This window comes from Rhinopithecus roxellana, chromosome 12, assembly GCF_007565055.1.
Source record: "Rhinopithecus roxellana isolate Shanxi Qingling chromosome 12, ASM756505v1, whole genome shotgun sequence".
In the NCBI taxonomy this organism is placed as follows: Eukaryota; Metazoa; Chordata; class Mammalia; order Primates; family Cercopithecidae; genus Rhinopithecus; species Rhinopithecus roxellana.
In genome coordinates, this window is record NC_044560.1 from 111,784,118 (window position 1) to 111,811,703 (window position 27,586).

The 27,586-nt window shown below is 48.5% G+C and overlaps 1 long non-coding RNA gene across 1 annotated transcript; it reads left to right on the top strand.

The window, feature by feature from the left end:
* Positions 1–9,380: 9,380 nt before the first annotated feature.
* On the top strand, positions 9,381–25,977 carry LOC115892326. Its single transcript, XR_004052212.1, has 4 exons — positions 9,381–9,691; positions 9,944–10,069; positions 23,877–23,964; positions 25,791–25,977. It is a non-coding gene; the product is annotated as an uncharacterized LOC115892326 (long non-coding RNA).
* The last annotated feature ends 1,609 nt before the right edge of the window (positions 25,978–27,586 follow it).

A 27,586-nucleotide genomic window follows, 5' to 3' on the forward strand; every position in this document is an offset into this window, starting at 1 on the left:
GTCCTTATTTTTTCTTTTTTTTGGAGACAGAGTCTTGATCTGTCACCCAGGCTGGAGTGCAGTGGTGCCATCTCCACTCACTGCAACCTTCACCTCCCGGGTTCAAGCCATTCTCGTGCCTCAGCCTTCTGAGTAGCTGGGATTACAGACACGTGCCACCACGCCTGGCTAATTTTTGTATTTTTAATAGAGATGGGGTTTTGCCATGTTGGCCAGGCTGGTCTTGAACTCCTGACCTCAGGTGATCTGCCTGCCTCGGCTGCCCAAAGTGCTCAGATTACAGGCGTGAAACACCGTACCTGGCCTTTGTTGTGGTCTTAATTTGTACTTTCTTGATGATTATTGGTGTTAAGCATTTTTTCAAGTACTTATGAGTCATTTGCATATCTTCTTTTGTGGAAAAGAAGTGTGCCTGTTTAAATATTTTGCTCATTTAAAAAATTTTAGACTGAGCATGGTGACTCACACCTGTAATCCTAGCACTTTGGGAGGCTGAAGTGGGCCAATTGCTTGAGGTCAGGAGTTTCAGACCAGCCTGGCCAACATAGTGAAACCTCATCTCTACTAAAAATACAAAATTTAGCTGGGCATGGTGGCGGGCACCTGTGATCCCAGCTACTAGGGAAGCTGAGGCAGGAGAATCGCTTGAACCCAGGAGGCAGAGGTTGCAGTGAGTCAAGATCGCACCAGTGCACTCCAGCCTGGGTGACGGAGTGAAACTCTGTCTCAAAAAAAAAAAAAAAAAAAGGATTATTTTCATATAGTTGAGTTCTGAGAGTTCTTTATTATATTCTGGGTACTAGTCACTTGTCAGATGTATATGTTACAAATATTTTCTGCCATTCTGTGACTTTTCTCTTCTTCTTTTAATTTTTTTTTTTTTTTTTAAGACAGAGTTTCACTTTGCTGCCCAGGCTGGAGTGCAGTGGCTTGATCACAGCTCATTGCAGCCTTGACCTCCCAGGCTCAGGTGATCCTTCTGCCTCAGCCCTCCAAGTAGCTGGGACTGCAGGCACCTGCCACCATGCCTGACTAATTATTGTATTTTTTGTTGAGATGTGGTTTTGCCATTTTGCCCAAGCTGGCCTCGACCTCCTGAGCTTGAGCAGTCTGCCCACCTTGGCCTCCCGAAGCACTGGGATTATAGGCATGAGCCACTGTGCCTGGATTTCCTTTTCTTAATTGTCTCTTGAAAAGCAAAAAAGTTTTACATTTTGATAAGGTCTAATTTATCTAGTTTTTCTTCTATGGTTTGCGCTTTAATGTCCTAATAAGTTTTTACCTCCTTATCCAATTATTCCAGATTTTCATTTCCCTGTTGAATTGCCTTGGCACCTGTACTGAAAACCCATTGGTTGTATATGTGTGGTACTATTTCTGAACTCTCTATTCTTCTCTAGCGAACTCTGTGTCTTGCCTTTCATCATTTGCACACAGTCTTTTAAAATTTTATTTATTTTTATTATTTTTTAAAATTTTTATTTTTAGACGGAGTCTTGCTCTGTCTCCCAGGCTACAGTGCAGTGGCGCTATCTCGGCTCACTGAACCCTCCTCCTCCCGGGTTCAAGCAATTCTTCTGTCTCAGCCTCCTGGATAGCTGGGATTACAGGCGCTCACCACCATGCCCGGCTAATTTTTGTATTTGTAGTAGATACAGGGCTTTGCCATGTTGGCCAGGCGAGTCTTGAATAGCTGACCTCAAGTGATCCATGTGCCCTGGCCTCCCGAAGTGCTGGGATTATAGGCGTGAGCCACTGTGCTCAGCCTGCACACAGTCTTGATTACTATAGTTTCATAGTAAGTCTTGAAATAGGGTAAGTCCTCCAACTTCCTTCTTCTTTTCTAAATTTGCTGTGGCTATTCTGGGTCATTTGCATGTTCATATAAATATTAAAATCAATTTCTACAGAAAAGCCTGCTGGAATTTTGACTGGGCTCACACTGAACCCGTAGATCAATTTAGGACCATCGACACTGGACATCTCTCTCTATTTATTTAGGTGTTTAATTCCTCTCAGCAATGCTTTCTAGTTGTCAGCATAGAGGTTTCACGTGATTCTAAATATTTTGGAGGCCGCTGTGAATTGAATGTTTTTAGGGTTTCTTTTCTCATTGTTTGTGGCTCTCATAGCATCTTTTACTGTTCCTTCCTATGTCCCACGTCTCAGTTTATTATAATGTGTTCATTAGCATGAGGATTTGCATTAAGATGGATGTGAAGTCTACATCCCCTTATGAGACTGTCCACAAAGGCAGGGAACACAGCTGCTTTGCTCACCATTGCATCCCCAGGGCCTGGCGTGGAGCCTGGAACGTGTTAGGCCCTTAGTAACAATTTCCTGAATGAGAGTGGAGGATAGATGGACGAGAATGGCTTCAGAATGGAGGTAAGTCCATTTCAAAAGCTCAGAGGACGCTTGTCCTCAGATGCCTCATTTATCTTTTTCTGTGACCTGTTAAGACATCCTGGATGTGTAATCACTTGAGAGCTGTCTTGTGGTTTAACGGACTTGCAGCAAAAGTCACAGGGACTTTTTCCTCATGGTCAGCACTGACGATCCAGGCTATACACCTTTCTTTTTCTTTTTCTTTTGAGATGGAGTCTTGCTCTGACATCCAGGCTGGAGTGCAATGGCACGATCTTGGCTCATTGCAACCTGGGTTCTCTCTGCCTCCTGGGTTCAATTGATTCTCCTGTCTCAGCCTCCTGACTAGCTGGGACTACAGGTGCCTGTCACCATGCTCAACTAACTTTTGTATTTTTAGTAGAGACGGGGTTTCACCGTGTTGGCCAGGCTGGTCTTGAACTCCTGACCTCAGGTAAACCCCCTGCCTTGGCCTCTCAAAAAGTGCTGGGATTACAGGCATCAGCCACTGTGCCCGGACCCATCTGCATTTTTCGACCATGATATTTCCAATGCTTGGCGCAGATCCTGGCACATTCTAGGGGGTGGATATATATTTGTTGAATGAATGAATGAAACAATTGCCAGCCTCCCAAATGCTAGGATTATAAGTGTGAACCACTGTACCCTGCCGTAAGACTCCATTTTTGAGCAGTGGGAAGTCACTTAGGGCCATAAGAGGGGAATGATGTGATGTGATGTATGATTCTAGAAGATCAAGCCCGATACTGTGTGAAGGACAGTCCCTAGAACAGAACTGGAAGCAGAGGGATATGCTAGGAGGGTGTTGCAGTCACCAGGGGTTGAGGGATTGAGGATGGCGTGGATTAGGGAGAATGTGCACCCGGGGCAGAGAAGATCACTTGGGATTTGAGGTATGTAACTTTGTTTCATTATTATTATTTTTAAATGTTATTATTTTTATTTTTGGTAGAGAGGGGGTCTTGTTATGTTGCCCAGGCTGGTCTCAAATTACTGGCCTCAAGCCATCCTCTCACCTCAGCTTCCCAAAGTTCTGGGATTACAGGCGTGAACCACCATGTCTGGGCTGATTATTATTATTTTTAGAGATGGGGGTCTCGCTCTGTCACTCAGGCTGGAGTGCAGTGGTGTGATGATAGCTCACTCCAGCCTTGACCTCCTGGGCTCAAGCAGTCCTCCCACCTCGGCCTCCCAAGTAGCTGAGACTACAGGCTTGGCCACCACACTCAGCTAATTTTTTTGTAGAGACAGAGTCTTGCTGTGTTTCTCAGGCTGGTCTCAAACACCTGGCCTCAAGTAATCCTCTTGCTTTGGCCTCCCAAACTGCTGGGATTACAGGTGTGGGCCATTGCACCCAGCATGCAATTTTAAATAAATGACAATTAATAAGGAAGTACAGGATGCCAGAGAGAAATGGAACCTCCTAGGGATGAAGAGGGAAGGTGAGTCTAGACCAGCACGTGCTGATGGACTTTGAGACGTCATGGCTCGTGTGCCAGTGCAGTTCACCCGACTTCATTTGTGTATCACCCTTTTTGTGCCCTGCAGAGGCCTCACCAGAGGAGCTCACCCACTGTGAAGGTAAGAGTTTACGCCCACCCCCCTCAGTGCATCTTTTTTAGTTGTCACTTATGCAGCCTCCTCTGTCACTCGTCATAGGGTCCTTCACTTCCATAGTCCCTACATAACCCATTGCTGGGCTGGTGCATTGCTGAAGAAGAAAATTAAAAGGAGAGTCTTGAGGCTAGCTTCTTGGGAGAACTCTGCAGACTCTGTCTCTGTGGCCTCTGTGGTGGGCCTCTGTGGTGGTTCCCACCACCCACTGCCGGTAGCCACACCCCATCCTCTCTCTGCAGAGACCTTTCCTTCCTCCACTCTCTGTCCACCTGAGTCCTTTTTATCAACTTCACTCCTGGCCAATCATACCAGGGATTAGACCCATGTCCTAATCCCTGGAATCCGTGAAGGCTACTTTTCATGGGCAAAAAGGACTTTGCAGTTGGGATTAAGAAGCTTGAGATGGGGAGGTCATCTTGGACTATCTGAGATGGCCCTAAACATAATCACAAAAAGAAGGAGGCAGAGCCGGGCACATTGGCCCACGCCTGTGTTCCCAGCACTTTCAGAGGCCGAGGCAGGCAGACCACTTGAGGCCAGGAGTTCAAGACCAGCCTGGTCAATATGGCAAAACCCCGTCTTGTCTCTACTAAAAATCCAAAAACTTAGCCTGGCATGGAGGTGTGCATCTGTAATCCTAGCCATTCCAGAGGCTGAGGCAGGAGAATCACTTGAACATGGGAGGTGGAGGCTGCAGTGAGCAGAGATCGCACCGCTGCACTCCAGCCTGGGCAGCACAGTGATACTCCACCTAAAAACAAAAGAAGAAGAAGAAGAAGAAGAAGAAGAATCTTTAGATGGGGAGATCGTCTTGGACTATCTGAGATGGCCCTAAATGTAATCACGAAAAGAATGAGGTAGAGGGAGAAATCAGACAGAAAGGGAGACGATGCTGTGATCACGGAGGACCGCAGTGATGTGGCTGCAAGCCAGCGCCCACCAGAAGCTGGAAGAGGCAAAGAATGGATTTTCTCAAGAGCCTCCAGAGAAACGGGATCCTGCTGACACCTGTGTTCCATCCCAGCTGGATCCGGTTGGAGTCACCCCGAAAAGCTGTGGCAAGGGAGTTTCTGCCAAGGAGTTCCCCAAACCATCCCAAGATGGGGCCAGATGGGTTCCCAAAGAAAGAAGCACCAAACGCCAGGGTGATTAGTGCAAAGCATTTTGGAGGGGAATTTGCAGAGTAGGCTTCAGCATCCTGGACACTGAGAGAAAAGGGAGGGGGCAGGGAAGGGGTTTGCATGCGGGTTTAAGGAATTTGGCCCAGGGCCAGGGCTGATTTCTTTCAGTGTCTTGGGCAGCAACCTAAAGACCTTTATCAGTGCCTGGGAATGGTCAAACTCTGGCTTGGGTTCAAGTCTGCAGAGAAAACACGCAGCTGGCTGTGTGGCAGGTTGGTCAAGGCACTCTGCTTCTTGGTCAGGATGGAGAAAAAAGGAGGGAAAGTTAGGAGACCCCGCACCTTGATTTCAGCCCCGTGACACTGGTTTTGGACTTCTGGTCTTCAGTACTGTGAGAGAATAAATTTCTGTTATGTTAAGCCACCAAGTTTGTGGCAATTCATTACAACAGACAGAGGACATAGTAGACATAGCAGCCAACATTTATTGTATTGTATGACATTGTGTATCAAGTGCCACGCAAAGAGCTTTGCAAAGATGAACTCATGTAAACCTTAAAACATCCTAGGAAGTTACACACTCATCCCCTTTAGTGGACGAGGAAGCTGAAGTATGTAGAGATAAGAAGTGATTTGCCTGGAGTCATGCATCTGGTGGACGGAGGAACTGAACTCTGAACTAAAAAGTCCATGGCCTTTTTATATTTTTTATTTTTTTAGACAGGATCTCGCTCTCTTGCCCAGGCTGGAGTGCAGGGGCACAATCTGCCTCTGCCTCTGCACTCTGCCTCCCATGCTCTGCCTCCCACGCTCAAGTGATTCTCCCGCCTCAGCCTCTGGAGTAGCTGGAATTACAGGTGCACGCCACCATGCCTGGCTAACTTTGTTTTTTCTTTTTTTTTTTTTTAAAGACAGGGTCTCACTCTGTCACCCAGGCTGGAGTACAGTGGCACCATCTCGGCTCACTGAAACCTCCAACTTCAGAAATCTTCCCGCCTCAGCCTCCCGAGTAGCTGGGATTACAGGCATGCGCCACCATGCCCGGCTAATGTTTGTATTTTTTGTAGAGACAGGGTTTCACCATGTGCCCAGGCTGGTCTTGAACTTCTGGACTCAAGTGATCTGCACACCTCGGCCTTCCAGAGTGTGGGGATTACAGGTGTGAGCCCCTGTACCTGGCTGGAGTCCATGGTCTTTACCACCACACTACACTTGCCACTGTACTGTGAGGGCCCGGGTTAGACCCTACTTCCTTGGTAGCCCCTGGAAGTCCTGTGCATCCAACAGAGGAGGACATGGGGGACAGGTCAGGGTGTGAGATGGCGTCACCTGCTTCCTGCAGGGTGGGTCTGTGTGGTCACCAGGCTTCTTGCCAGTGGCCTTCACTCTTTCCCTGAAACCATGAAGGAATAACCTTCAACCCTAGACCCCCAAGATCCAGGAGACTCCCAACCTTCCACATGTCTTTGTTCCTGCTGTAGCCCCAGATCCCAGATGCTGCGATCTGTCGTCAGTCCCCACTCCCTGTCTGTAAACATTCTGGATACACAGGAAGTAGAGGGAAGATTCTATTTACTGTTTCTGTCTACCGTTTACCAAGTTGTTTAGCTTTCATGGTTTCCATGAATGTTTACAAGACTCTGGATTTGATTGTGAAACAGAATGAAGAGTTTGGGAGAAGGAATGTTTATTCCAGGAATCCTGGAGAGGTTGCCTGACATTTTCCTCCTCCTTCCCCAAGACCCCTTCTCCATCTGCTGTCCATGCAGAGGTGACCACTGGACTAGGCACAGGACTAAAAAACCCTCCCGCTGCCGCTTCGAGGCCAGACCATTGGGTTATTTGCGTGGGTTCACACCACCCTTGGTAAAGGCCAGAAGGCAGCAGCTGGTTGTTTCCTTGGGCTGCCTTTCAGTGCTGACCCTGAGCAAGGGAGGAGAGGCAGCAGAGTGTCTGGAGGCAGAAACTTGCAGTCAGGTGCTGGCTGATCCTGCAAAAGACACACCAGATGGGGGGCAAAACTGGTTGCTCTGTGTTCCTCTCCCCAGTCCGACTTTGTCTCTGTTTTCCTCCGTTACCTGCTTCTGCCACATACATGACTCATCTTCCCCTAAGAGTTGTGGTATCGCTGGAGTCACCAGGGTTTTTGTCTACTTTGCAGAATCTTAGGAAACTTAAATTAGACCGTGGGTTTTCAGGAAGTGCAGGGAGGATATCAGAAACTCCCGGGTGTCGCAGCAGGGGAGATGGCAGCACATTTGAAAATGCTTGGAAATTTCCCAAGAGAGAGAGAAAAGCCCTGATTTTCTTAACGCAAACCAGAAAGTAAAGTTTCTGTTTATCAGAAGCGGGAGGTGGTTAAAAATAGATTGAGAAACAGTGATTCAGTGGACGTAACACTGTAAGACCTGCTCTCGGGAAAGTTTATGTGAACCGAGATCCTCTTCTTGTTGAGCCATCTTCCCTGAGCTCTTTCCACTGCCAGAAGACTTCAGATTCCATAGGAAGCAATGAAGGCTGCTATCAGGAGAAGGTGGGAGGGGAGCGTGTAGTCTTAATTTTGGGAGTGTCTTGGGGATCCCTTCCCTCATTATTTTTTTTCCTTGAGCCCTTGCTACACAATGATATGAAGCCACAGTGAATTAGAATCCAGAAGCCCCCTTCGGTCTCTAGAAGTCTTTGCCATTGATGAAGATAAAAGCCTTATATCTCATTTGAGAACTGTCAGATGTGCCCAGATAACAGAGACTTAAACACGTAGAGATTTATTTTTCTCATGGAACATGAAGGAATTAGGGAGCCCATGTCCAGGGCTGCTGCTCAGGATCACTCATCCATCCACATCCTGGGGTCCTCTGGCTGTCTCTTTCACTACCCCCAGATCTTAGCTTTCGCTTCATGGTGGTAAGAAGCATCTACATTCTGAGCAGAAAAATGGGGCAGGGAGGACAGAGAGCAAAAGATGTATGAGAGATGGATCTATCCCTTTTTCAAGCAGGAAAATGACAGCTTTTCTAGATGCAGTGGCTCACGCCTGTAATTCCAGCACTTTGAAAGGCCGAGGCAAGAGGATTGCTTGAGGCCAGGGGTTCAAGACCTGCCTGGGCAACAGAGTGAGAACCCCCCATCTCTACCAAAAAAAAAAAAAAAAATCTAGGTGGGTGTGGTGGTGCACTCCTGTAGTCCCAACTACTTGGGAGGCTGAGGTGGGAGGATCGCTTAAGCCTGGGAATGGGAGGCTGCAGTGAGCTGTGATGGCACCACTGCACTCCAACCTGGGCGACAGAGGGAGACTTTGTCTCTAAAAACGGAAAAAAAGAAAATGATAGCTTTTCTGGAAGCCCTACCCAGCAGACGTCTACTTATTTCTGACTGACTGGCGTTGTATCTCATGGCAATTCCTAACTGCAAGAGAGTTTGGGCAAATGAGTATTAATTGGGCATTTCCCTAACCTAACAAAATTGGGATTCTGTTGGTAAGGAAAAAGGGGAGAATTCCAAAAGTATACAGATCTTGAATAGCAAATATGGGGAGCAAAACCAATTCTGAGCCTAAAATATCTATGGTAACCATAGGAAGATGTGGGATTTTAGAGGGGACTTTTATCAATTGTTGTTATTAACAGGTAACATACATACAAAAATACAGCTTGATGCATGTTGACATATCTGTACAAATCTGTATGACCACCCAGGTTGAGATGGAGGCCGTTTTCAGCACTCTAGAGGCCCTTTTATTCCCTCTCAGTCAGCAAACCTTCCACCACCAAGATAACCACTTTTCCAACTTCTACCTCTTTTTTTTTTTCTTTTCTTGTGAGACAGAGTCTCTGTCGAGTGAGTGCTCATATGAGCACTCCCAGGCTGGAGTGCAGTGATGCAATCTTGGCTCACTACAACCTCTGCCTTCTGAGTTCAAGTGATTCTTCTGCCTCAGACTCCCGAGTAGCTGGGGTTACAGGCGCATGCAACAAGCCCAGCTAATTTTTATATTTTTAGTAGAGACAGGGTTTCGCCATGTTGGACAGGCTGGTCTCGAACTCCTGACCTCAAGTGATCCGCCCACCTCGGCCTCCCAAAATGCTGGGATTACAGGCATGAGCCACCATGCCCGGCCTTGTTTCTATTTCCTTTGACACAAGCACTGTTTATCTTCCAGTGTAAAAACGCAGTCAACCATAGCACTGTGGGATAGCAGCCAGGAGGCCGGCTGTATCCTGCTGCAGCAGCCACCGCACACGGAGGGTGGAGAGACAGCCACCCTGCTGCGTAGCTCTGTGTGGACCAGCTGTGTCCTTCAGTGCAGGTCCAGTCAAGAGCCGTGGGCCACAGAGGACACTGGTGCAGAAGCAGAGGGCAGACTAGGCAGAGGCAAGGCTTTCCTGTGCCCTGAGCTATCAGAGATGGGCCAGAGCCATCAGCTTCCTCGATAGGGCAGAAGTAACCACGCTAGCTCCACTCAGCAAAGGATGTGGACAGAACTGCCGGGCTTGCCTGAGAGGAGGAGAAATGTGGAATTGAGTGAGGCTCTCTGAGAAGGTTCTGCTGGAGTTAAGAAAAATTAGGGTGAGGCACCTCCCTGATTTTATGTCCCTTTTCCTGGGTCCAGCCTCCTGAACAGCTACCATTTGCTTCTTTGAAACACCTATCAGTACCTCCTTTTCCAGCCCTTAATGGAACAGTGAGTGAGGTGCACTGACTGGGGTGGAGTCTGCTTGTGAGTTTCCCCATCCCATGTCTCTCTGACTCCTGCTCCAACTCCTTACTTCACCAATTCCTCTCCCAGCTGCCTCAGACTCCCCATACGTGTTCTTACAGGAGTTTGAAGCTTCAGGAGTGCCCTCCGGCCACATGAAGACCAGGCGCTAACAAACTTCTGCAAGTTGCACCAATGCCAACTCCTGTCTTACTCTCGCAGAGGCCTCCTGGGCTCTTCTGAGAAGGGTAAACTTGGTTGGAGGGAAGAGAGGGGTTTGGTGGCTCTTAGTAAAATTGGTTCCCACAGTGACCTTTGGCAGGTTAGCGTAATAACCTGTGCAGAGAGAGGGTCTCCTGTCCTGAGGTCACAGCCCAGATCTCCAGGCCGGCTCTGCCGCCTCTGAATGGTTTGTGGGTCACACATGCCGACAGCGTCGCCAAGGGCTGGCATCAGCCTGCTTGAGCCACAGAAACTGAGTGGACAAGGGTGAGTTCCCCAGCACAGAGGGAGGCGTTCTCCGTCAGGACTGTCTGTGCATGTGCTGTGCACTGCACAGTCTGCACTGCGAGGTTAGTGCTTCTTCCTCCCTCTAGAAAGTGTAATGGGGGCCAGGTGTGGTGGCTCACGCCTATAATCCTAGCACTTTGTGAGGCCGAGGCTGGCGGATTGCCTGACTCAGGAGTTCGAGACTGCCCTGGGCAACGTGGTAAAACTCTGTCTCTACTAAAATACAAAAAAAAAAAAAAAAAAAAAAAAAAAATGTAGCTGGCTGTGGTGGCGGGCACCTGTAATCCCAACTACTTGGGAGGCTGAAGCAGGAGAATCGCTTGAATCCGGGAGGCAAAGGTTGCAGTGAGGCCAGACCGTGCCATTGCACTCTAGCCTGGGCAACAGAGCCAGACTCTGGCTCAAAGAAAGCGAGCGTACCAGAATACTCATAACTGACAGTGATGTTCTAACAGCTTACCTTGTATCCTCTCATTTCTTTGTTTACTTAAACTTTCAAGGCCTAGTTTTTTCAGTATTACCAGGAACCATGGACTTACATTTCTTGCCTCTTGGTGTGTTGCCATATCCCAGCAGTGTGTCTCAATGTGCTTTTGAGAACTGCTTCAAGAGGGGGCCAGATGCACAGAGACAAGCTTCCAGCCTGGCCAGGGACAGACCCTCTGGGGGGGATGCTCCTCTGGCTGGGCACCAATAGAAGCACCTGCCTCCATCCACACCCAGACGCCATTCCCTTTTCTTCACCACTGCTTCCCATCAGAGGGACCCCAAGAGTGGCACCCTCCCACTTGGTCTCACAGGAGTCTCTGTGCTTCTCAGGTGTGTGTGCCACATCCCTCTTCTATGGACACACAGTGGTCAGGATGCCTGCACAGGGAAGGGCACCACAGTCCACCCCGGGAAAGGTGTTCAGGCTTTCAGTAAAGAGCCTGTAAGCACCTCGACTGCTCTTCTCCCCTAGGGCAGAGAACTTTCTTACCCATAGGGGTCCTTTGTCAAAGAGAGGGAGAGCATCGGTGAGCTCTTTCAAAGGCAGCCGAGCCCTCTGCCTCTCCCCAAATCCCTGCTCCTATGAGTCGAATTGATCTCTCCTAGAAATCTAAGTCCTGACTTCCTCCAGGCCTCTTTTTACATCCGTCTGCGTAGCCCACCCTTTCTTCTTTGGAGGACCCCCTCAGGTAACTTCCGTCTGCCCCTCAGTGTGTCTTACCCCTTCCTTCTGTTCTTTCTTTACCTCCCTCCCTCTCTACCTCCACACTGGACTATAGCAAGTTCCTGTTCATTTTTTAGCATGGTCCAGTCAAAGCAGGTTAATCTCTTGGTCTTGGCCAGCAGAGGACGTTTCACAGAAATATTCTCTAAGTCCAGGGCCAGCCCAGGAAAAATGCCCCAAGTCCAGGCAGCCTCCCAGAGTCTGCTACCGTCTGGAGAATCCGGCTCAGCTCTTGCCCCCGCACATTCTCTCCTTTCCAGTGCTCCGTGTCTGGTTCCTGCGCCATCTCCTCTCCTGTCCTCGGTGTCTTCTGTCTGAATTCCGTGGGCCCAGGACAGCCCCAGCCTTCTCAAAGGCACCAGCATGTCTCTTGGATTAGGCAGCTGAGTGCAAGGTGACAACCAGATCATGTATTTTCATCTCTCCATGGATGGATGGGGTTAGCATCACAAGACAGGTATGGTGGCTGGGTGTGTTGGCTCATGCCTGTGGTCCCAGCACTTTGGGAGACCAAGGCAGGTGGATTACTTGAGCTCAGGAGTTCAAGACGAGCCTGGGCAACATGGTGACACCCCATCTCTACAAAAAAATGCACAAATTAGCCAGGTGTGGTAGTGTGTGCCTTTAGTTCCAGCTACTCAGGAAGCTGAGGTCAGAGGATCACTTGAGCCCAGGAGATTGAAGCTGCAGTGAGTCTAGATTGTGCCACTGCACTCCAGCCTGCAGGACAGAGTGAGACTCTGTGTGGTTTTTTTTTGTTTTTTTTTTTTTAAAGGCAGACATGGTTCTTGCCTTCATGGAGTTGACACTGTAGTTGTGGGGAGGGGTGAGACACTAGTACAGTCTCTACTGGAATATAGGAGGTAATGTGTGGCATCCTTTCAGAAGAAAATAGAATTGAATGATAGAATAGAGTAACCTGTGCTGGGGGCAGCAGGTAAGTGTCCCTGAAGGGGTGACATTTGAGCCGAGGCCTGAAGGTGCTCTCCATGGAAGAGCCGGGGGAGGAGCATTCGGGGCAGCGGGACAGTTTGTGCAAAGACCCTGAGGCGATACGAAGCTTGGTGCGATGGAGAAACCGAAAGGAGGCCAGTGTGGCTGCCGGGGGGAGTGAGCGTGAGGGAAGTGATGGGAAACTAGGTCAGAGACGTGACAGCGGGGGGTGGAGGGAAAGCACATCGTGCAGGGCCCTGTTGTCCAAGGTAAGGATTTGGATTTTATTCCCAAAGTCTTAGGAAACTCTTGAAGGGTATAAGGCAGAGGAGTAAGTGATCTGATGTATGGGTTTCATTTCTTTTATTATTTTTTATTTTCTTTCTTTATTTTTGTATGATGTGTGGGTTTTAAGGATTCCTCTGGCTGCCTGTTTGTGTGCGAGTGTCTTGCCCTACTGTCTGTCAAAACTTTTATCTTTCCCTGCCATTAGGGAAGGCCTCGTGATTCAGCAGCTGCTCATTTCTCTCTCTCTCTCTCTCTTTCCCTCTCTGTCTCTCTCCTGGCTTCACTGTCCTCCTGTAGTTGAATCCAAAGCTCATACCACTGTCTGCACAACAGCCAATAAATCAAGAGACAAGATATTGGTGGAAGGAAAATGACATTATTTCAGAGAGCCAGCAGACTGAGGAGATAGCAGACTAGTGTCCTGAGTACCATCTTCAGTAATAGAATTGTAGGTTCCTTTTACATTAGGGATGGGGGAGGAGGGTGGGGCTTAAGATCAAGAGGTGACCGATGATTGCAGACATCTGGGCGGCAGTGAGTGTCCGAGGTGGGGCATTGTGCAACTTCTTTGTCCTTGCTGAGGTCATAATGCTCCTATAAATCTTTAACATGAAATAGCTGCTAGTGTGTACCCTCCTTATCTCCTTGGGGGTGAGTGTTGGGAAGGGACTATTGTCACCCTCACTTTAAAGTTAAACTGTAAACTAAATTCTTCCCATGATTAGCTTAGCGGATGTGCAGGAATGACAAAGGCCATTAGCTTGTGAGGTTAGAAGCAGGACGGAGTCAGCTATGTCAGATTCCACTGTTACACTCCAGGCAGACCCACTTTCTAGATGAGGAGGGGGAGCATAAGGGTCCTTTGCATCTCTTGACTGTCCTCACATCATCTGCTTTTATTTTCTGTAAATGTTTATGATGTCCTGGATTTGAGTGAATACCACAAGCTTCCTGGCAAGGAGATGTTGATAAGAATGAGTGTGGCTTTCCCCTCGAGTTCCGTCTCGCCCAGCCTCCTGCCCACTCTTGACTAGATCAAAGGGACCACAGGCTCTGAGGATGATGGAGGAATCTCCACTTGGGGAAGACGTCAAGCCACACGTGGTCTCATGATCCTGGCGATCCTTAGACCCCTGCAGCGTCCTCCTTTCCACTCTGGTCACCTAGGGGGCATTCCTACCCTGCCCCTTTCCAGGTGTTCAGCCTGGGTAGGTGGGAGGAGGAGGAGGCTTTTCAGGTGTGGGAGTATGAACCTGGAGCAAGGCTGCGTTCCTCCTGCTTTCTGCCAGCTGGCCTCATCTTCCCCCTTTTACAACCCTCCCGTCTGATCTGGCATGAGGAACATCAGGCTTCCATGATGCACCCCGCCCCTGTCCCAAGCACATCTTTCCTGGGGTTAATGTGTGATCTTGCTGAAGACAGACTATCCCGTGGCCTGCGGAATATTCAGAAGCCTTTACGTTGGCCAGTGTTTGTCCCCAGCCCTGCTGAGCCACCCTGTCTAGTATCTCTGAAGATGTTGGAGTGCGGTGACACAATCGCAGCTCACTTCAGCCTCGACCACAGAGCCAGACTCTGTCTCAAAAAATCCCATATGTATGTATGTATGTGCCTGATACAAAGCAAGTACTTAGAATTGCTGGCTGTTACTATTATTAATATTTGATTTTTGTTTAGGGTAAGGCTAAATTATATGTGAGAAAATTAAGTCAATTAAAAAAGTTGAAAAACAAAAAACAAAAAACAGTGGCTCTGCCGGGTGTGGTGGCTCACGCCTGTAATCCCAGCACTTTGGGAGGCTGAGGTGGCTGGATCACCTGAGGTCAGGAGTTTGAGACCAGCCTGGCCAACATGACGAAATCCTGTCTCCACAAAAAATTACAAAAAATTAGCCAGGCGTGGTGGTGGGCACTCCACCTCAAAAAAAAAAAAAAAAAAAAAAAAAAAAAAAAAAAAAAAAAGCGAGTTTGCTCTCTCTATTGAGTTGGGATGTCCATCTTCTCCTGCCCTCAGACATCAGTTCTCAGGCCTTCAGATTTGGACTGAATTACACCACCAGCTCTCCTGGTTCCCCAACTTGCAGACAGATGGTACTTCTCAGCCTCCATAATCACATGAGCCAATTCCCACAATAAACCTCCCTCTCTCTCAGAATAAGTGAGGTAACATATGTGAAAACACTTTGCAAAATGGCAGAATACTCCTGTATTGTAAATTGTGTGAGAAACAAACTCTGCCAGGTGCCGTGGCTCACGCCTGCAATCCCAGCACTTTGGGAGGCCAAGGCGGGTGGATCACCTGAGGTCAGCAGTTTGAGACCAGCCTGACTAACGTAGTGAAACCTGTCTCTACTGAAAATACAAAAATTAGCCAGGTGTGATTACAGGCCAGTGCCTGTAATCCCAATTACTCGGGAGGCTGAGGCAGGAGAATTGCTTGAACCCAGTAGGTGGATGTTGTAGTGAGCTAAGATCATGCCACTGCACTGCAGCCTCGGTGGTGGGGTGGGAGTGGGTGGTTAAAGAAGCCCTGACTGATAGTGGCCTGGCAGCTAGATGAAAGGGAGAAAAAAAAAAGAAAAAGAAAAAAGAAACAAACTCACTTGTCCAAACCAAAGAATGGACTTAAGGACGGGGGAACAGCAGAAGCGAGACCTTAATGGCTGTCTTGCAAGATGGGGTGTTTGGCGTGCAGGCACACCTGGAACGATTTCAACAAGCAATTTATTCCCGAGTGTGCAAGTCCCTCCCCCAGTTCCTCATTGGCTGAGTACTACTGGGTTACAATCTTTCTGGATGTTGCCTGTTAGCAGTTGGGTTAAGGCTTTCATTATGTTCTTTAGGGTCTTTCTGCTGCATTTTATTGCAGCCCATAATGCATTGTGAGTATCTCAGGACTCTTCAAACATTTGGGTTATGGCCATAGTGGCTGGACTTAGTGGATAAGAAAGAGTAAAATTATTTATGTTGCAAGCTAGCCTAAACTAAATTTTTTTTTTTTTTTTTTTGAGACAGAGTGTTGCTCTTATTGCCCAGGCTGGAGTGAAGTGGCGTGATCTCGGCTCACCGCAACCTCTGCCTACCCGGTTCAAGCGATTCTCCTACCTCAGTCTCCCGAGTAGCCGGGATTACAGGTGCCTGGCTAATTTTTGGATTTTTAGCAGAGACAGGGTTTCACCATGTTGGCCAGGCTGGTCTCGAACTCCTGACCACAGGTGATCTGCCTGCCTCGCTGGGATTACAGGCATGAGCCACTGTGCCTGGCCCAACTAAATTCTTTGGTGGAGTGGGAGGGGGTGGTTAAGGGGGCCCTGACTGATAGGCGCCTGGCAGCTAGATGAAAGGGAAAGCAAGAAGTGGGATGGGTGGGGGGGGGGGGTGACTTAGTACGTTCTGCTTCTTTATCTCTTTGTAGCCTGTTTAAACCTATATTAAGGCACTTAGAATTGAAAATGGACCACCACACATAGGTTGTTTTCTATAATTGTAACCAGAAAACTGAACTCTTTTTTTTTTTTTTTTGAGACAGGGTCTCACTCTCTCACTCAGGCCGATGTGCAATGGCTCCATCATGGCTTGCTTCAGCCTTGGCTTCCCAGACTCGAGCAATCCTCCCATCTCAGCCTCCCAAGTAGCAGGGACTACAGGCGCACACCACTACGCCTGGCTTAGTTTTATATTTTTTGTGTAGTTGAGGCTTTGCCATGTTGCCCAGGCTGGCCTTGAACTCCTGGGCTCAAGCAATCTGCCTGCCTCGGCCTCCCAAACTGCTGGGATTATAGGCATGAGTCATTGTGCCTGGCCTCAACTGAACTCTATACAGGAGGAGTTCTTTTTTTTTTTTTTTTTTTTTTTGAGACGGAGTCTCAGTCTGTAGCCCAGGCTGGAGTGCAATGCGTGATTTTGGCTCACTGCACACTCTGCCTCTCAGGTTCAAGCAATTCTCCTGCCCCAACCTCCCAAGTAGCTGGGACTACAGGCGTGCGCCACCATGGCTGGTTAATTTTTGTAATTTTTTTTTTTTTTTGAGATGGAGTCTTGCTCTGTCACCCAGGCTGGAGTGCAGTGGCGCATTCTCTGCTCACTGCAAGCTCCACCTCCCAGGTTCACATCATTCTCCTGCCTCATCTTCCCAAGGAGCTAGGACTACAGGTGCCTGCCACTATGCTCAGTGAATTTTTTGTGTTTTTAGTAGCAACGGGGTTTCACCACGTTAGCCAGGATGGTCTCGATCTCCTGACCTTGTGATCCACCCGCCTTGGTCTCCCAAAGAGCTGGGATTACAGGCGTGAGCTACTATGCCAGGTCTAATTTTTGTATTTTTAGGAGAGACAGGGTTTTACCATGTTGGCCAGGCTGGCCTTGAACTCCTGACCTCAAGCGATACTCTTGCCTTGGCCTCTCAAAGTGCTGGGATTATGGGTGTGAGCCACTGCGCCCAGCCTAGGAGCAGTTCTTAATTTCTTTCCAGTGACCACACAAGGGGCAGGTTATGACCACATGCTGGATAGGCTCCCAAGCAATCTAGCTGCAACTTCTCCCATCCTGCTCCTGCTCAAGAGAGGGAATGTTAACACCTCTCAGTCAGAAGTTCCAAGGGGCAGAAGAGATGCCTCTGTGCCTGTGGGCGTGCCTTAGCTGTTCCCAGCTCCCCAGCTCCAGCCCAGGAGAGCATCACGCGGTCTCTCCATTAGAAGCTCTCCACTCTTGTTCCCTTTCTGTGATCTTTGCCTTCCCTGGTTCTGTCTGTCCCTTGGGAGTGAGCCCCTTGCCTTGCCCCCAACAGCGTGGCCCTCTCCTGATTCCTTCTCCACCAACATCCTTTTCCAGAGTACAGGCAGCTGCCTGGAAACCTTGCTCTACTCTCATTTTTTGTTGGGGAGTGGAGTGGTAGCCTCCAAACAGAAGTCTTCATGCTCCTGACTGAAGTTGCACAGTTGGAGCTGGCTTTTTCTCCTCTGGCTCTGCTCTAGGGACAGGCTTTCACACTAAGATGGGCTGTGTCCATTGGAAAGTTGGTAGTTGATTACCTCTATGAAAAAAAAAAAAAATCTGAAAAATTCCACCTTTTCTCTAGAACTGATTCCGTGAATCTAACGTGTGGATTCCCAAATGCAGACCTTGGTTGCTTCCCCAGTATTCCTTTGACTTCTACAGTTAGGTATCTGGAGAGGCATCTCGTGAGGCTGTGTAGAGTGGCGGGCGAGAGCATGGACTGGATGCAGACTGCCTGGATTCCAGCCTTGCTGGGCTCCCTTCAGCTGTGTGTGCTTGGACAAGTCCTGTAGTCTCCTGGGCTGTGGTTTCCTCCCCTCTGAGTGGAGGAAATGATAGTGCCCACCTCACGGGCTTTTGTGAAGGCTGAATGGATCGATATATCTAAAACTGCTGGGGAGCCAGGTGCGGTGGCTCATGTCTGTAATCTCAGCACTTTGGGAGGCCGAGGTGGGCAGATCACCTGAGGTCAGGAGTTTGAGATCAGCCTGGCCAACATGGTGAAACCCTGTCTCTACCAAAAAATACAAAAATTAGCCTGGCAGGGTCACGGGGGGCTCCTTTAATTCCAGCTACTTGGGAGGCTGAGGCAGGAGAATCACTTGAACCTGGGAGGCAGAGGCTGCAGTGAGCCAAGATCACACCACTGCACTCCAGCCTGGTGGGCAACAGAGTAAGACTCTGTCGCAAAAATAAATAAATAAATAAACAAACAAATAAATAAATAAATAAATAAATCTCTTGGGTCAGGATCTGGGATGCAGTCAGCGCTGTGTGTTTTGTGTTTGTCCTTCCTCGTGGTAGCCTGGATTCCTTGATGTCCCGGTAGGTCCACTCCTTCCTCACACCCGGGACTACTCTCTTATTTGTTCCCTCCTATCCTGAGTCCTAGTAGGTTTTCATTTGCGCTCCAGGGTTCAGCTGCAGACCCACCAGGTGAAGACCAACCAGGTATGTGTATGGACAGTGGGATTACGTGGCTTGGACCCGAGATCTTTTCTTCCACTTGGAAAAGGTTTACTAGTTCCAGCTTCATCCAGGTGTGGTTCCAGGGGAATTGATGGCCTGCTGGCCTCCACATTCTCTTTCCCAGCACACCTTGCCCTGCTTCTGGGTCATGTCTCTCCAGTGCACCTGCAGGAGACCTCTGTGGATGCACCGTGTCTCCTAGCACTGTCTCCAGCCCACACTGAGCTTGTCTCGCGTGAAAATCTTTGTCTCTGCTGTTGCCTTTGCCTGAAGCGTCCTTGCCCCACACTCTCTTGCGGCTGCTTCTCTATCATCTTTCCAGTGTCTGTCCAAGGAGAGCCCTTCCTGGCCACTCCATCTAAAGGTGTCCTTGGCCAGGTGCGTTGTCCCACACTTGTCATCCCAGAACTTTGGGAGACGGAGGTGGGAAGATCACTTAAGGCCAGGAGTTCAAGACCAACCTGGGTAACATACTGAAACCCCCATGCCTATAAGAATAAAAAAGGAAAAAAGTAACCAGGGGTGGTGGTGCACACTTATAATCTCAGCTATTCTGGTGGGTAAGGCTTGAGCCTAGGAGTTCAAGGCTGCAGTGAGCCAAGATCGCACCACTGCACTCCAGCATGGGCAACAGAGTGAGACCCTGTATCAAAAACTAATTAAAAATAGTCTGGATGCAGTGGCTCACTCACGCCTGTAATCCCAGCACTCTGGAAGGCTGAGGCAGGCAGATCACCTGAGGTCAGGAGTTCAAGACCAGCTTGGCCAACATGGTGAAACCCCATCTCTACAAAAATACAGATAGTCAGGCATGATGGTGGGTGCTTGTAATCCCAGCTACTCGGGAGACTGAGGCAGGAGAATCGCTTGAACCTGGGAGGTAGAGGTTGCAGTGAGCCGAGATTGTGCCATTGCACTCCAGCCTGGGTGACAGAGTGAGACTCTGTCTCAAAAATAAATAAATAAATAAATAAATATAAAAAAAGGAATTTCCCTCTTCTTATTGCACTAATCGATTTGTTTTCTTCACTATGCTTTGCCAAAATCTGAAATTGTTCTATTTATTCACCTTTTGTCAATAATTCCTGGTAAGAGGTGCTACCAGTCACAGAACTGGTTTTAGGCTGCTCCAGTAAAAACTTTTTGCTGTCCTTAGCAAAAAGAGTTGCACACATAGACATGCTTTCAGGTGAAACCAACACGTGTGTTTTTAATATGCTACCCCTCACCACTTCTTGGCCTAGGAACAGGGAGGAGGAAGCCACGCTTGCATTATTACTAACTATCTCGGGCCTTTTATTAGTTTGATCAAGTAATAATCATCTAAAGTGCATCTCCTTTGTGGGGAGTCCAAATTCCAGGCCGGAAAAGGTCCCACCACTGTTCCTCCACTGCCGGTGATTTTCCAGAACATGAACTTCACGAGAGCAGCAGCTTCCTGTCTTGTTCACCAAAATATTCTCAGCAGCTTGAACAAGTCCTGTCAGGGAGCAGTTGATGAAGGAGTGAATGACAGGCAAATTGGGATGCAAGCAGGTGTCTTTTTCTTCTCAAACCCCTGCAACGAGAGCCTTTGAGGAGAGCCGATAGAGTGCTGTAGAGCACAGGAAACCTTTGAAACAACGCCGAACTATTGACAGGAATGTAACTTAATACAGTCATTATGGAAAACAGTATGAAGCTTCCTCAGAAAAGTAAAAATAGCACTGCCATATGATCCAGAAATCCCCCTGCTGGGTGTAGATCCAAATGAACTGAAATCAGTATGTCAGAGAGATGCCTGCACACCCATGTCCATTGCAGTGTTATTCACAATGGCCAAGATGAGGAAGCAACCTAGATATCCATCATCAGATCAATGGCTAAAGAAAATGTGGGCCAGGTGCAGGGGCTCATGCCTGTAATCCCAGCACTTTGGGAGGCCGAGGTGGGAGATCACTTGAGGTCAGGCGTTCGAGACCAGCCTGGCCAACATGGTGAAAGCCCATCTCTACTAAAAATACAAAACTCAGATGGGCGTGGTGGCAGGCACCTGTAATCCCAGGTACTTGGGAGGCTGAGGTGGGAGAATCGCTTGAACTCAGGAGGTGGAGGTTGCAGTGAGTCAAGATTGTGCCACTGCACTTCAGCTTGGGCAACAGAGCAAAAACTCCATCTCAAAAGAGAAAAGAAAAGAAAATGTGGTGTAGGTATACAATGGAATACTAGTCAGCCTTGAAAAAGAAAGAAACCCTGTCATTTGAGCCTGGAGTGCCTTCTGCTAAGCGTCATAAGCCAGGCACAGAAAGACAAATACTGCATGATCTCACTTATGTAGAGAATCTTAAAAAGCCGATCTCCTAGAAGCAGATCTCATAGTGAGAAGTATGCCGGTTACCAGAGGCTGGGGGAAGGGGCTGGATGGGGAAAGGGAAGATGCTGACTGAAGGCTTCGAAGTTTCAGGTAGGAGGAATCAGCTTTAGTGATCATTTGCACATAATGGTGTCTATAATAAATAATAATGTAATGTATATTTCAAAGCCATGAAAAGAGATTTTAAATCTCTTATCCTTGCAGTTTACACTGCAAGAAAAGGATAAGTATGTGAGGTGATGGGTGTATTTAATTAGCCTGATTTAATCATTCTGCGTTGTAAACATGGATCAAAACATCACATTGTATCCCATACATAGATACAATTACTATTTGTTAATTAGAATAGAACTGTGCTGAGCCCACAGTAAGTACTCCACAATGTTTCCTGCTCCCTCAGGACCCAGGCAGAAACTCTAGCAGCTTCGATTCCCCTCCAGGATCCTGGGCATTCAATCCTTTAGTGTTCCTGTCATCACACCCCATGCTGTAGCACAGAATGCGCACAGGGGAGTGGAGACTGGCAGATTCATTCGTCATGGGGCCAGGACCATGGTGTGAGGCGCAGGCAAGCACAGGGAGAGCCCTGTTCCTGCGCCAGATTCCAGCCGGTAGCCTCTGCCCTAGGAGAAGCCAGACTGACAAAGGCACAGACCACGAGCCACCGTGGGAGCTGGAGCAGCCTGGCCATCTCGCATAGTGGCAGTTGCCACAGCAGGTGGAGCAGGGCAGCATTCTTCCCGGGCCACACACATGGCCAAGAGGCTGGCAGAGGGACTGATAGCACAGACAGGATGCAGCTGCAGAGGACTGTCAACCTGGAGACCTTGGATGCTCTCCTGATTGTGTCCATCAGCCTTCCCACTACAGACAACAGACTCCTCTTGCCCGGTTAAGCAGGAAAGGAATTTTGTTCTTATTCTATTTTATTTATTTTTTATTTTTTTTTTGAGACGGAGTCTTGCTCTATCGTCCAGGCTGGAGAGCAGTGGCATGATCTCGGCTCACTGCAATCTCTGCCTTCCAGGTTCAAGCAATTCTTCCACCTCAGCCTCTCAAGTAGCTGGGATTATAGACACCTGCCATCACATCAGGCTAATATTTGTATTTTTAGTAGAGACAGGGTTTCATCATGTTGGCCAGACTGGTCTGGAACTCCTGACCTCAGGTGATCTGCCTGCCTTGGCCTCCCAAAGTGCTGGGATTACAGATGTGAGCCACCAAGCTCAGCCTATTTATTTTATTTTAAAATTATTTTTATGGAGATGGGATCTCACTATGCTGCCCAGGCTGATCTCAAACTCCTGGCCTCCAGTGATCCTCCCACTTGGAGCCATCCTCCCATCTTGGCCTCCCCAGGCACTCTGATTACAGGCATGAGCCATCCCACCCAGCCTAGGAATTTTGTTTTTAAAGGGTATTAGGTAGCTTGTGGAATCTCCAGACCAGCCAGAACACCAGGCTTGGAGGGTGTGCCTGCATGATACCCTTGCAGACACCACCGCCTCCACCACTGGCACAGACTCTGCCATTTACACACATGCTGGGCACTGCTGCTGCGCCCTCGGCACCTCTCTCTGCCGCCCTGGCAGCTGGCTGTGTGCTGCCAGCTACCTAGAGTGGCCTCCCGGCCTAACGCCACAGTTGGGCAGCACTGCCCCCACCTGGGCTTGCTAATTGGCTGAACTTTGGTCACATGCCCGTGCCCTAGATGGGAGCCGACTCTGAGAAAGCAAGTTTCTGCTTCTCCGTTGGGCAGGCATAGATTCACAGGCAGGGAGTTCAGAGGTTCCGGGTGGCCAAAAAGAATGACATAAGTCCTTGATAGAAGAGGTGTAGTCAGGGCCAGGTGCAGTGGCTCAGGCCTGTCATCCCAGCACTTTGGGAGGCTGAGGTGGGCAGATCATTTGAGGTCAGGAGAGACCAGCCTGGCCAGCATGGTGAAACCCCATCTCTACTAAAAATACAAATATTAGCTGGACATGGTGGTGCACACCTATAATCCCAGCTACTTGGGAGGCTGAGGCAGGAGAATCGCTTGAACCACGGAGGTTGCAGTGAGCCGAGATTATGCCATTGCACTCCGGCCTGGGTGACAGACCGAGACTTTGTCCCCACCATCCCCCCATTAGAAACTAACTTCATCAGATTGTTTTATGACTGGGGAGTGATAATATGTGTGGAAACTTCCAAAACCGCAGAATGCACTTCTGATTGAAATCGTTGTTAAGCAGGCATCTGATTTATTGGTGCAGGGAGAGCCGTCGCTAGCATACTGGGGTAAAGTGCCATGCCTGGCCCATGGGCTGTGACTCTAACCCTTGCATGTCCGAATGTGAGTGCATTCATGAAAGTATTACGCAGCTAGCTTTGAATCTTCTCTTATTTTTTAAAATCATAAAAGATACAATTCAGAAATGCCTTTATTCTTTTTCTTTTTTGAGATGTAGTCTTGCTTTGTCGCCCAGGCTAGAGTGCAGTGGTGTGACCTCGACTCACTGCAACCTCTGCCTCCCAGGTTCAAGCGATTCTCCTGCCTCAGCCTCCCGAATAGCTGGGATTACAGGTGTGTGCCACCACACCTGGCTAATTTTTGTACTTTTAGTAGAGACGGGGTTTCTCCAGGCTGGTCTGCAACTCCTGACCTCAAGTGATCTGCCGTCAAAGTACTGGGATTACAGGCATGAGCCACTGCATCAGGCCCTGGAAATGCCTTTTTTCTTTATTATTATATTATTTATCCTTTATTATTATTTACAAGTTATCTAAAAAACATTTGTGTTCATTGCTTCCAGGTAACAAAAAACCTTGCTTCAGCTAATTGTGCAAAAATGGAAATTTATTAGCTATGAAATTGAAGAGTTGAAAGTGGCTTCAGGAATGGTGAGATCCATATGCTGAAATGAAACTCTCAGCCTCCTGTCTCCATGTCTCAGCTCCGCTTCTCTATGCTGGCTTTGCTCACAGGCAAATTCCTCCTGCGTGGTGGCAGGAAGCTCCAGGATTACCTTCTGCCTTCCTCACCACCCTGTGGAAAGAGAAAGCTGCTTTCTGAATTAGTCTAGAAGAGTCTAGAAAAGATTGGCTCTAGATGGACTGAGCTTGTGAAGTCTGGGTTGCATGCCCTGCAGTTACAATGGGGCCAACCTCCCCTTCTCCCCCTGTCCCCCTCCCCACATCCCACAGACCAAGAGTAGAGGAGGAGTGGTTAACTAGAGGAAAATTGGGATGCTGCTACCAGAAGAAGGAGGGATGAACTCTAGGCAGGCAGCACCCAGGTACCACTCATGGTAGGTCGCCACACAGAGTGTGAGGACTGTCATATCACAGGCGAGTTGAATGCCAGGGCATTGCTCCACTCTGAAGAGAAATCCAGGGAGAATAAGTGATGAGGGGAGCAGATCTGGATCCCAATCCCACTTTTGGCAATTCCCAGCTCTGTGACTTTGAGAAAATGATATAGCATTCTGTGCTCAAGGCAATTCTCTGCTCTGAAGAGGATACCTGGTTCTGCTTGGTGCCTTCCCATTTCAACCTCTGTCATCCCTCCACCAATTTCTCTCCTAGTTTTTGTTCAGTTTTCTTGATCTTTTACTATTCTGGTTTCCCTCCTGCACTGGAAATGAAGGTCAGAAAACCTTGTTCCCCAGTAAAGTGAACCTGTGGTCACCTGGGTCTCTCCTCCTTTTCCTTTCCCGGGTGGGAGCTTAGAGTGTCATCTCCCAGGACATGCTGGGAGTATTTTAGGTGTCTAGCTTCATCCTGTTTCTAAGCAGACAGCTCTTAGTGATCAGCCTTAAGTGGACTTTTACCAACTCATTGAATAATGTGCATAGATACAGCCACCTCTGCCATTTCAGGATCTCCCAGGAACCAAGAACTTTTACACTTGAGCTTGCTATGTGTTAGGAAGAGGAGGGTCAAAAGTTGAGCTATTTCTCAGGCCACTTAGCCCTCTGTTTCCCCTGAAAGTCTGTGCCCACAAATCTCATTGATCCTTTCTAGATCTCAAGCCCTGATTATTCTTTCAGACTTTGTTCAGCTTTCGTCATTCATTCAGGCATTCTGTTTCATTTCCTCTCTTGGTGGATTATTCCAAAGGAGCTTGCCCACTGCCAGTTTCTCCTGTGCTTCCATCCCTGCCCCTGGCTACTCTACTTGTTTGGTCGGTTTTCCCTATTCAGGGTCAAAGTGGAATTGGTTATTTTTGTTTGCTTGTTTCTTGAGACAGGATCTCACCCTCTTGCCCAGGCTGGAGTGCAGTGGCACGACCATGGCTCACTGTGGCTTTGACCTCCTGGACTTAAGCAATCCTGCCACCTCAGCCTCCCAAAGTGGTGGGATTACAGGCATGAGCCCCTGTGCCTGGCTGGAATTGGTTATTCTTTAGCTCAGCCTCATAAAACCTCCCTAGAATCCCTGGACACAGGAGCACCTGAGAAGAAAGTGGGGCCACTTATTAAAATGTCCATAGAGGGCCAGGGCTCCTCACACAGCCCATTGCTCTCTGCAGGCAGGAGCTCTGATTCTGTCTCACACTCTGGCCTCATGTCTTGATGTCCTATCCCCTACCTCTGCACTATTCCTGGCTTCTTTCACTTGTGCTTTCCTTAAACCATATAGACCTAAGTGGCTCCAGTTCCCTCAGAAGTCATTTGATACAGACACATGAGCACATGACAGACAGACCACTCTCCATCTCTCTGTAGGAACCATGTCTTATCTTGGCCCATGTCACATGACCCAGAGCCAAGAGAAGCTTCATTCTCATCCCCATGAACCAGGAAGCTTGGCCACCGCCCCACATCCTCCCTCAGGATCCCAGCATCTTATTTTCCCCTTCCTTCCATCTCCAACCTGCACTCTCCTCCAAGACCAAGATTTCCTAACCTTCCATTGACTGTTTCTCTCCTGCATGTTTGTGCTTTCTATATAAATGGTGGGACCAGTGGAGAAACCCCTCTGTGCTGAATTTAATTGCGTCATTTTACCTTCATGCTTTTCTTGACAATCTGGATTCTGTTAAGAAAGGCAAGGAGCTGGGAAGTGGGCCACTCCTTTACCCCTGGAGTCCTGGAGACAGTGTCTGTCCCACTTTGCCACACCATGGTCCATGGATACGTCTGGTGCTTGTGCCAGTCTGCTGGGTTCCTATGAGCGTCTCAGGTGCTTGTTTGAACTCCCTTTCCTCTGAGCAGGTCGTGCATGCCTGGGTCACTCCCCACCACTTATTACCTAGGGTCAGGTTGCAGGGCTGGGGTGGGGAGAAGAGTTGGTGGGAAGGCTGGTGAGCCTTCTTGCAGAAAGAACTGGATTCATGCCATCACTTTGAGAACACCTTGGCAGCTTCTACTGAAATGGAGAATGCACATGCCGTGCCACCCAGCGGAAGAGCTCTCCGGCGTGTGTGCAAAGAGATACACACAGGGATGTTTAAAGCAGCATTGCCATGCTGGCGAAGAATGGGAAGTGATTTAAATTTCTATCAATAGTAGAATGGAAAAAAATAAAACTCGTTTTATTAATATGAAGGACTGTTAGAGCAGACAAAAGAAATCAATGAGATATGTAAGGTTCAGTGATGGAGGCCAGATAGCAAAAGCATGATGTGGGGCAGAAAGTAGCTAACTGCAGAATGACTTGTACTATAGGTATTTATGGATATTTGTTTTTTTTTTTTTTTTTTTTTGAGACGGAGTCTCGCTCTGTCGCCCAGGCTGGAGTGCAGTGGCCGGATCTCAGCTCACTGCAAGCTCCGCCTCCCGGGTTTACGCCATTCTCCTGCCTCAGCCTCCCGAGTAGCTGGGACTACAGGCGCCTGCCACCTCGCCCGGCTAGTTTTTTTGTATTTTTTAAGTGGAGACGGGGTTTCACTGTGTTAGCCAGGATGGTCTCGACCTCCTGACCTTGTGATCCGCCCGCCTCGGCCTCCCAAAGTGCTGGGATTACAGGCTTGAGCCACCGCGCCCGGCCTGGATATTTGAAGTAACACAAAATAATACTAAACAGTGTTTAGGTGCAAAGTATATTTGCAAGGTACAATTTAAAATCATGGACAGGAAGGATGAACTTAAAGTCCAATATAATGCTGCCTCTGATGAAGAAGGTAGGAGATTCAGTGAGGGAGAAGCATAATGGGAACATCAACCACAAAAACCTAAAGAAATACGACTCAGTGTTGGCTGGTGCGGTGGCTCATGCCTGTAATCCCAACACTTCGGGAGGCCGGGGTGGGCTGATGAACTTGATGTGGTCAGGAGTTCAAGACTAGCCTGGCCAATATGGTGAAACCCCATCTCTACTAAAAATACAAAAATTAGCCGGGTGTGATGGCACACACTTGTAATCCCAGCTACTCAGGAGATTGAAGAGGGAAGATCACTTGAACCCAGGAGGCGGAAGTTGCAGTGAGCTGAGATTATGCCACTGCACCCCAGCCTGGACAACAGAGCGAGACTCTCTAAATAAATATCTCACAAAACTCAATGGCAAAACAAATAAAAAA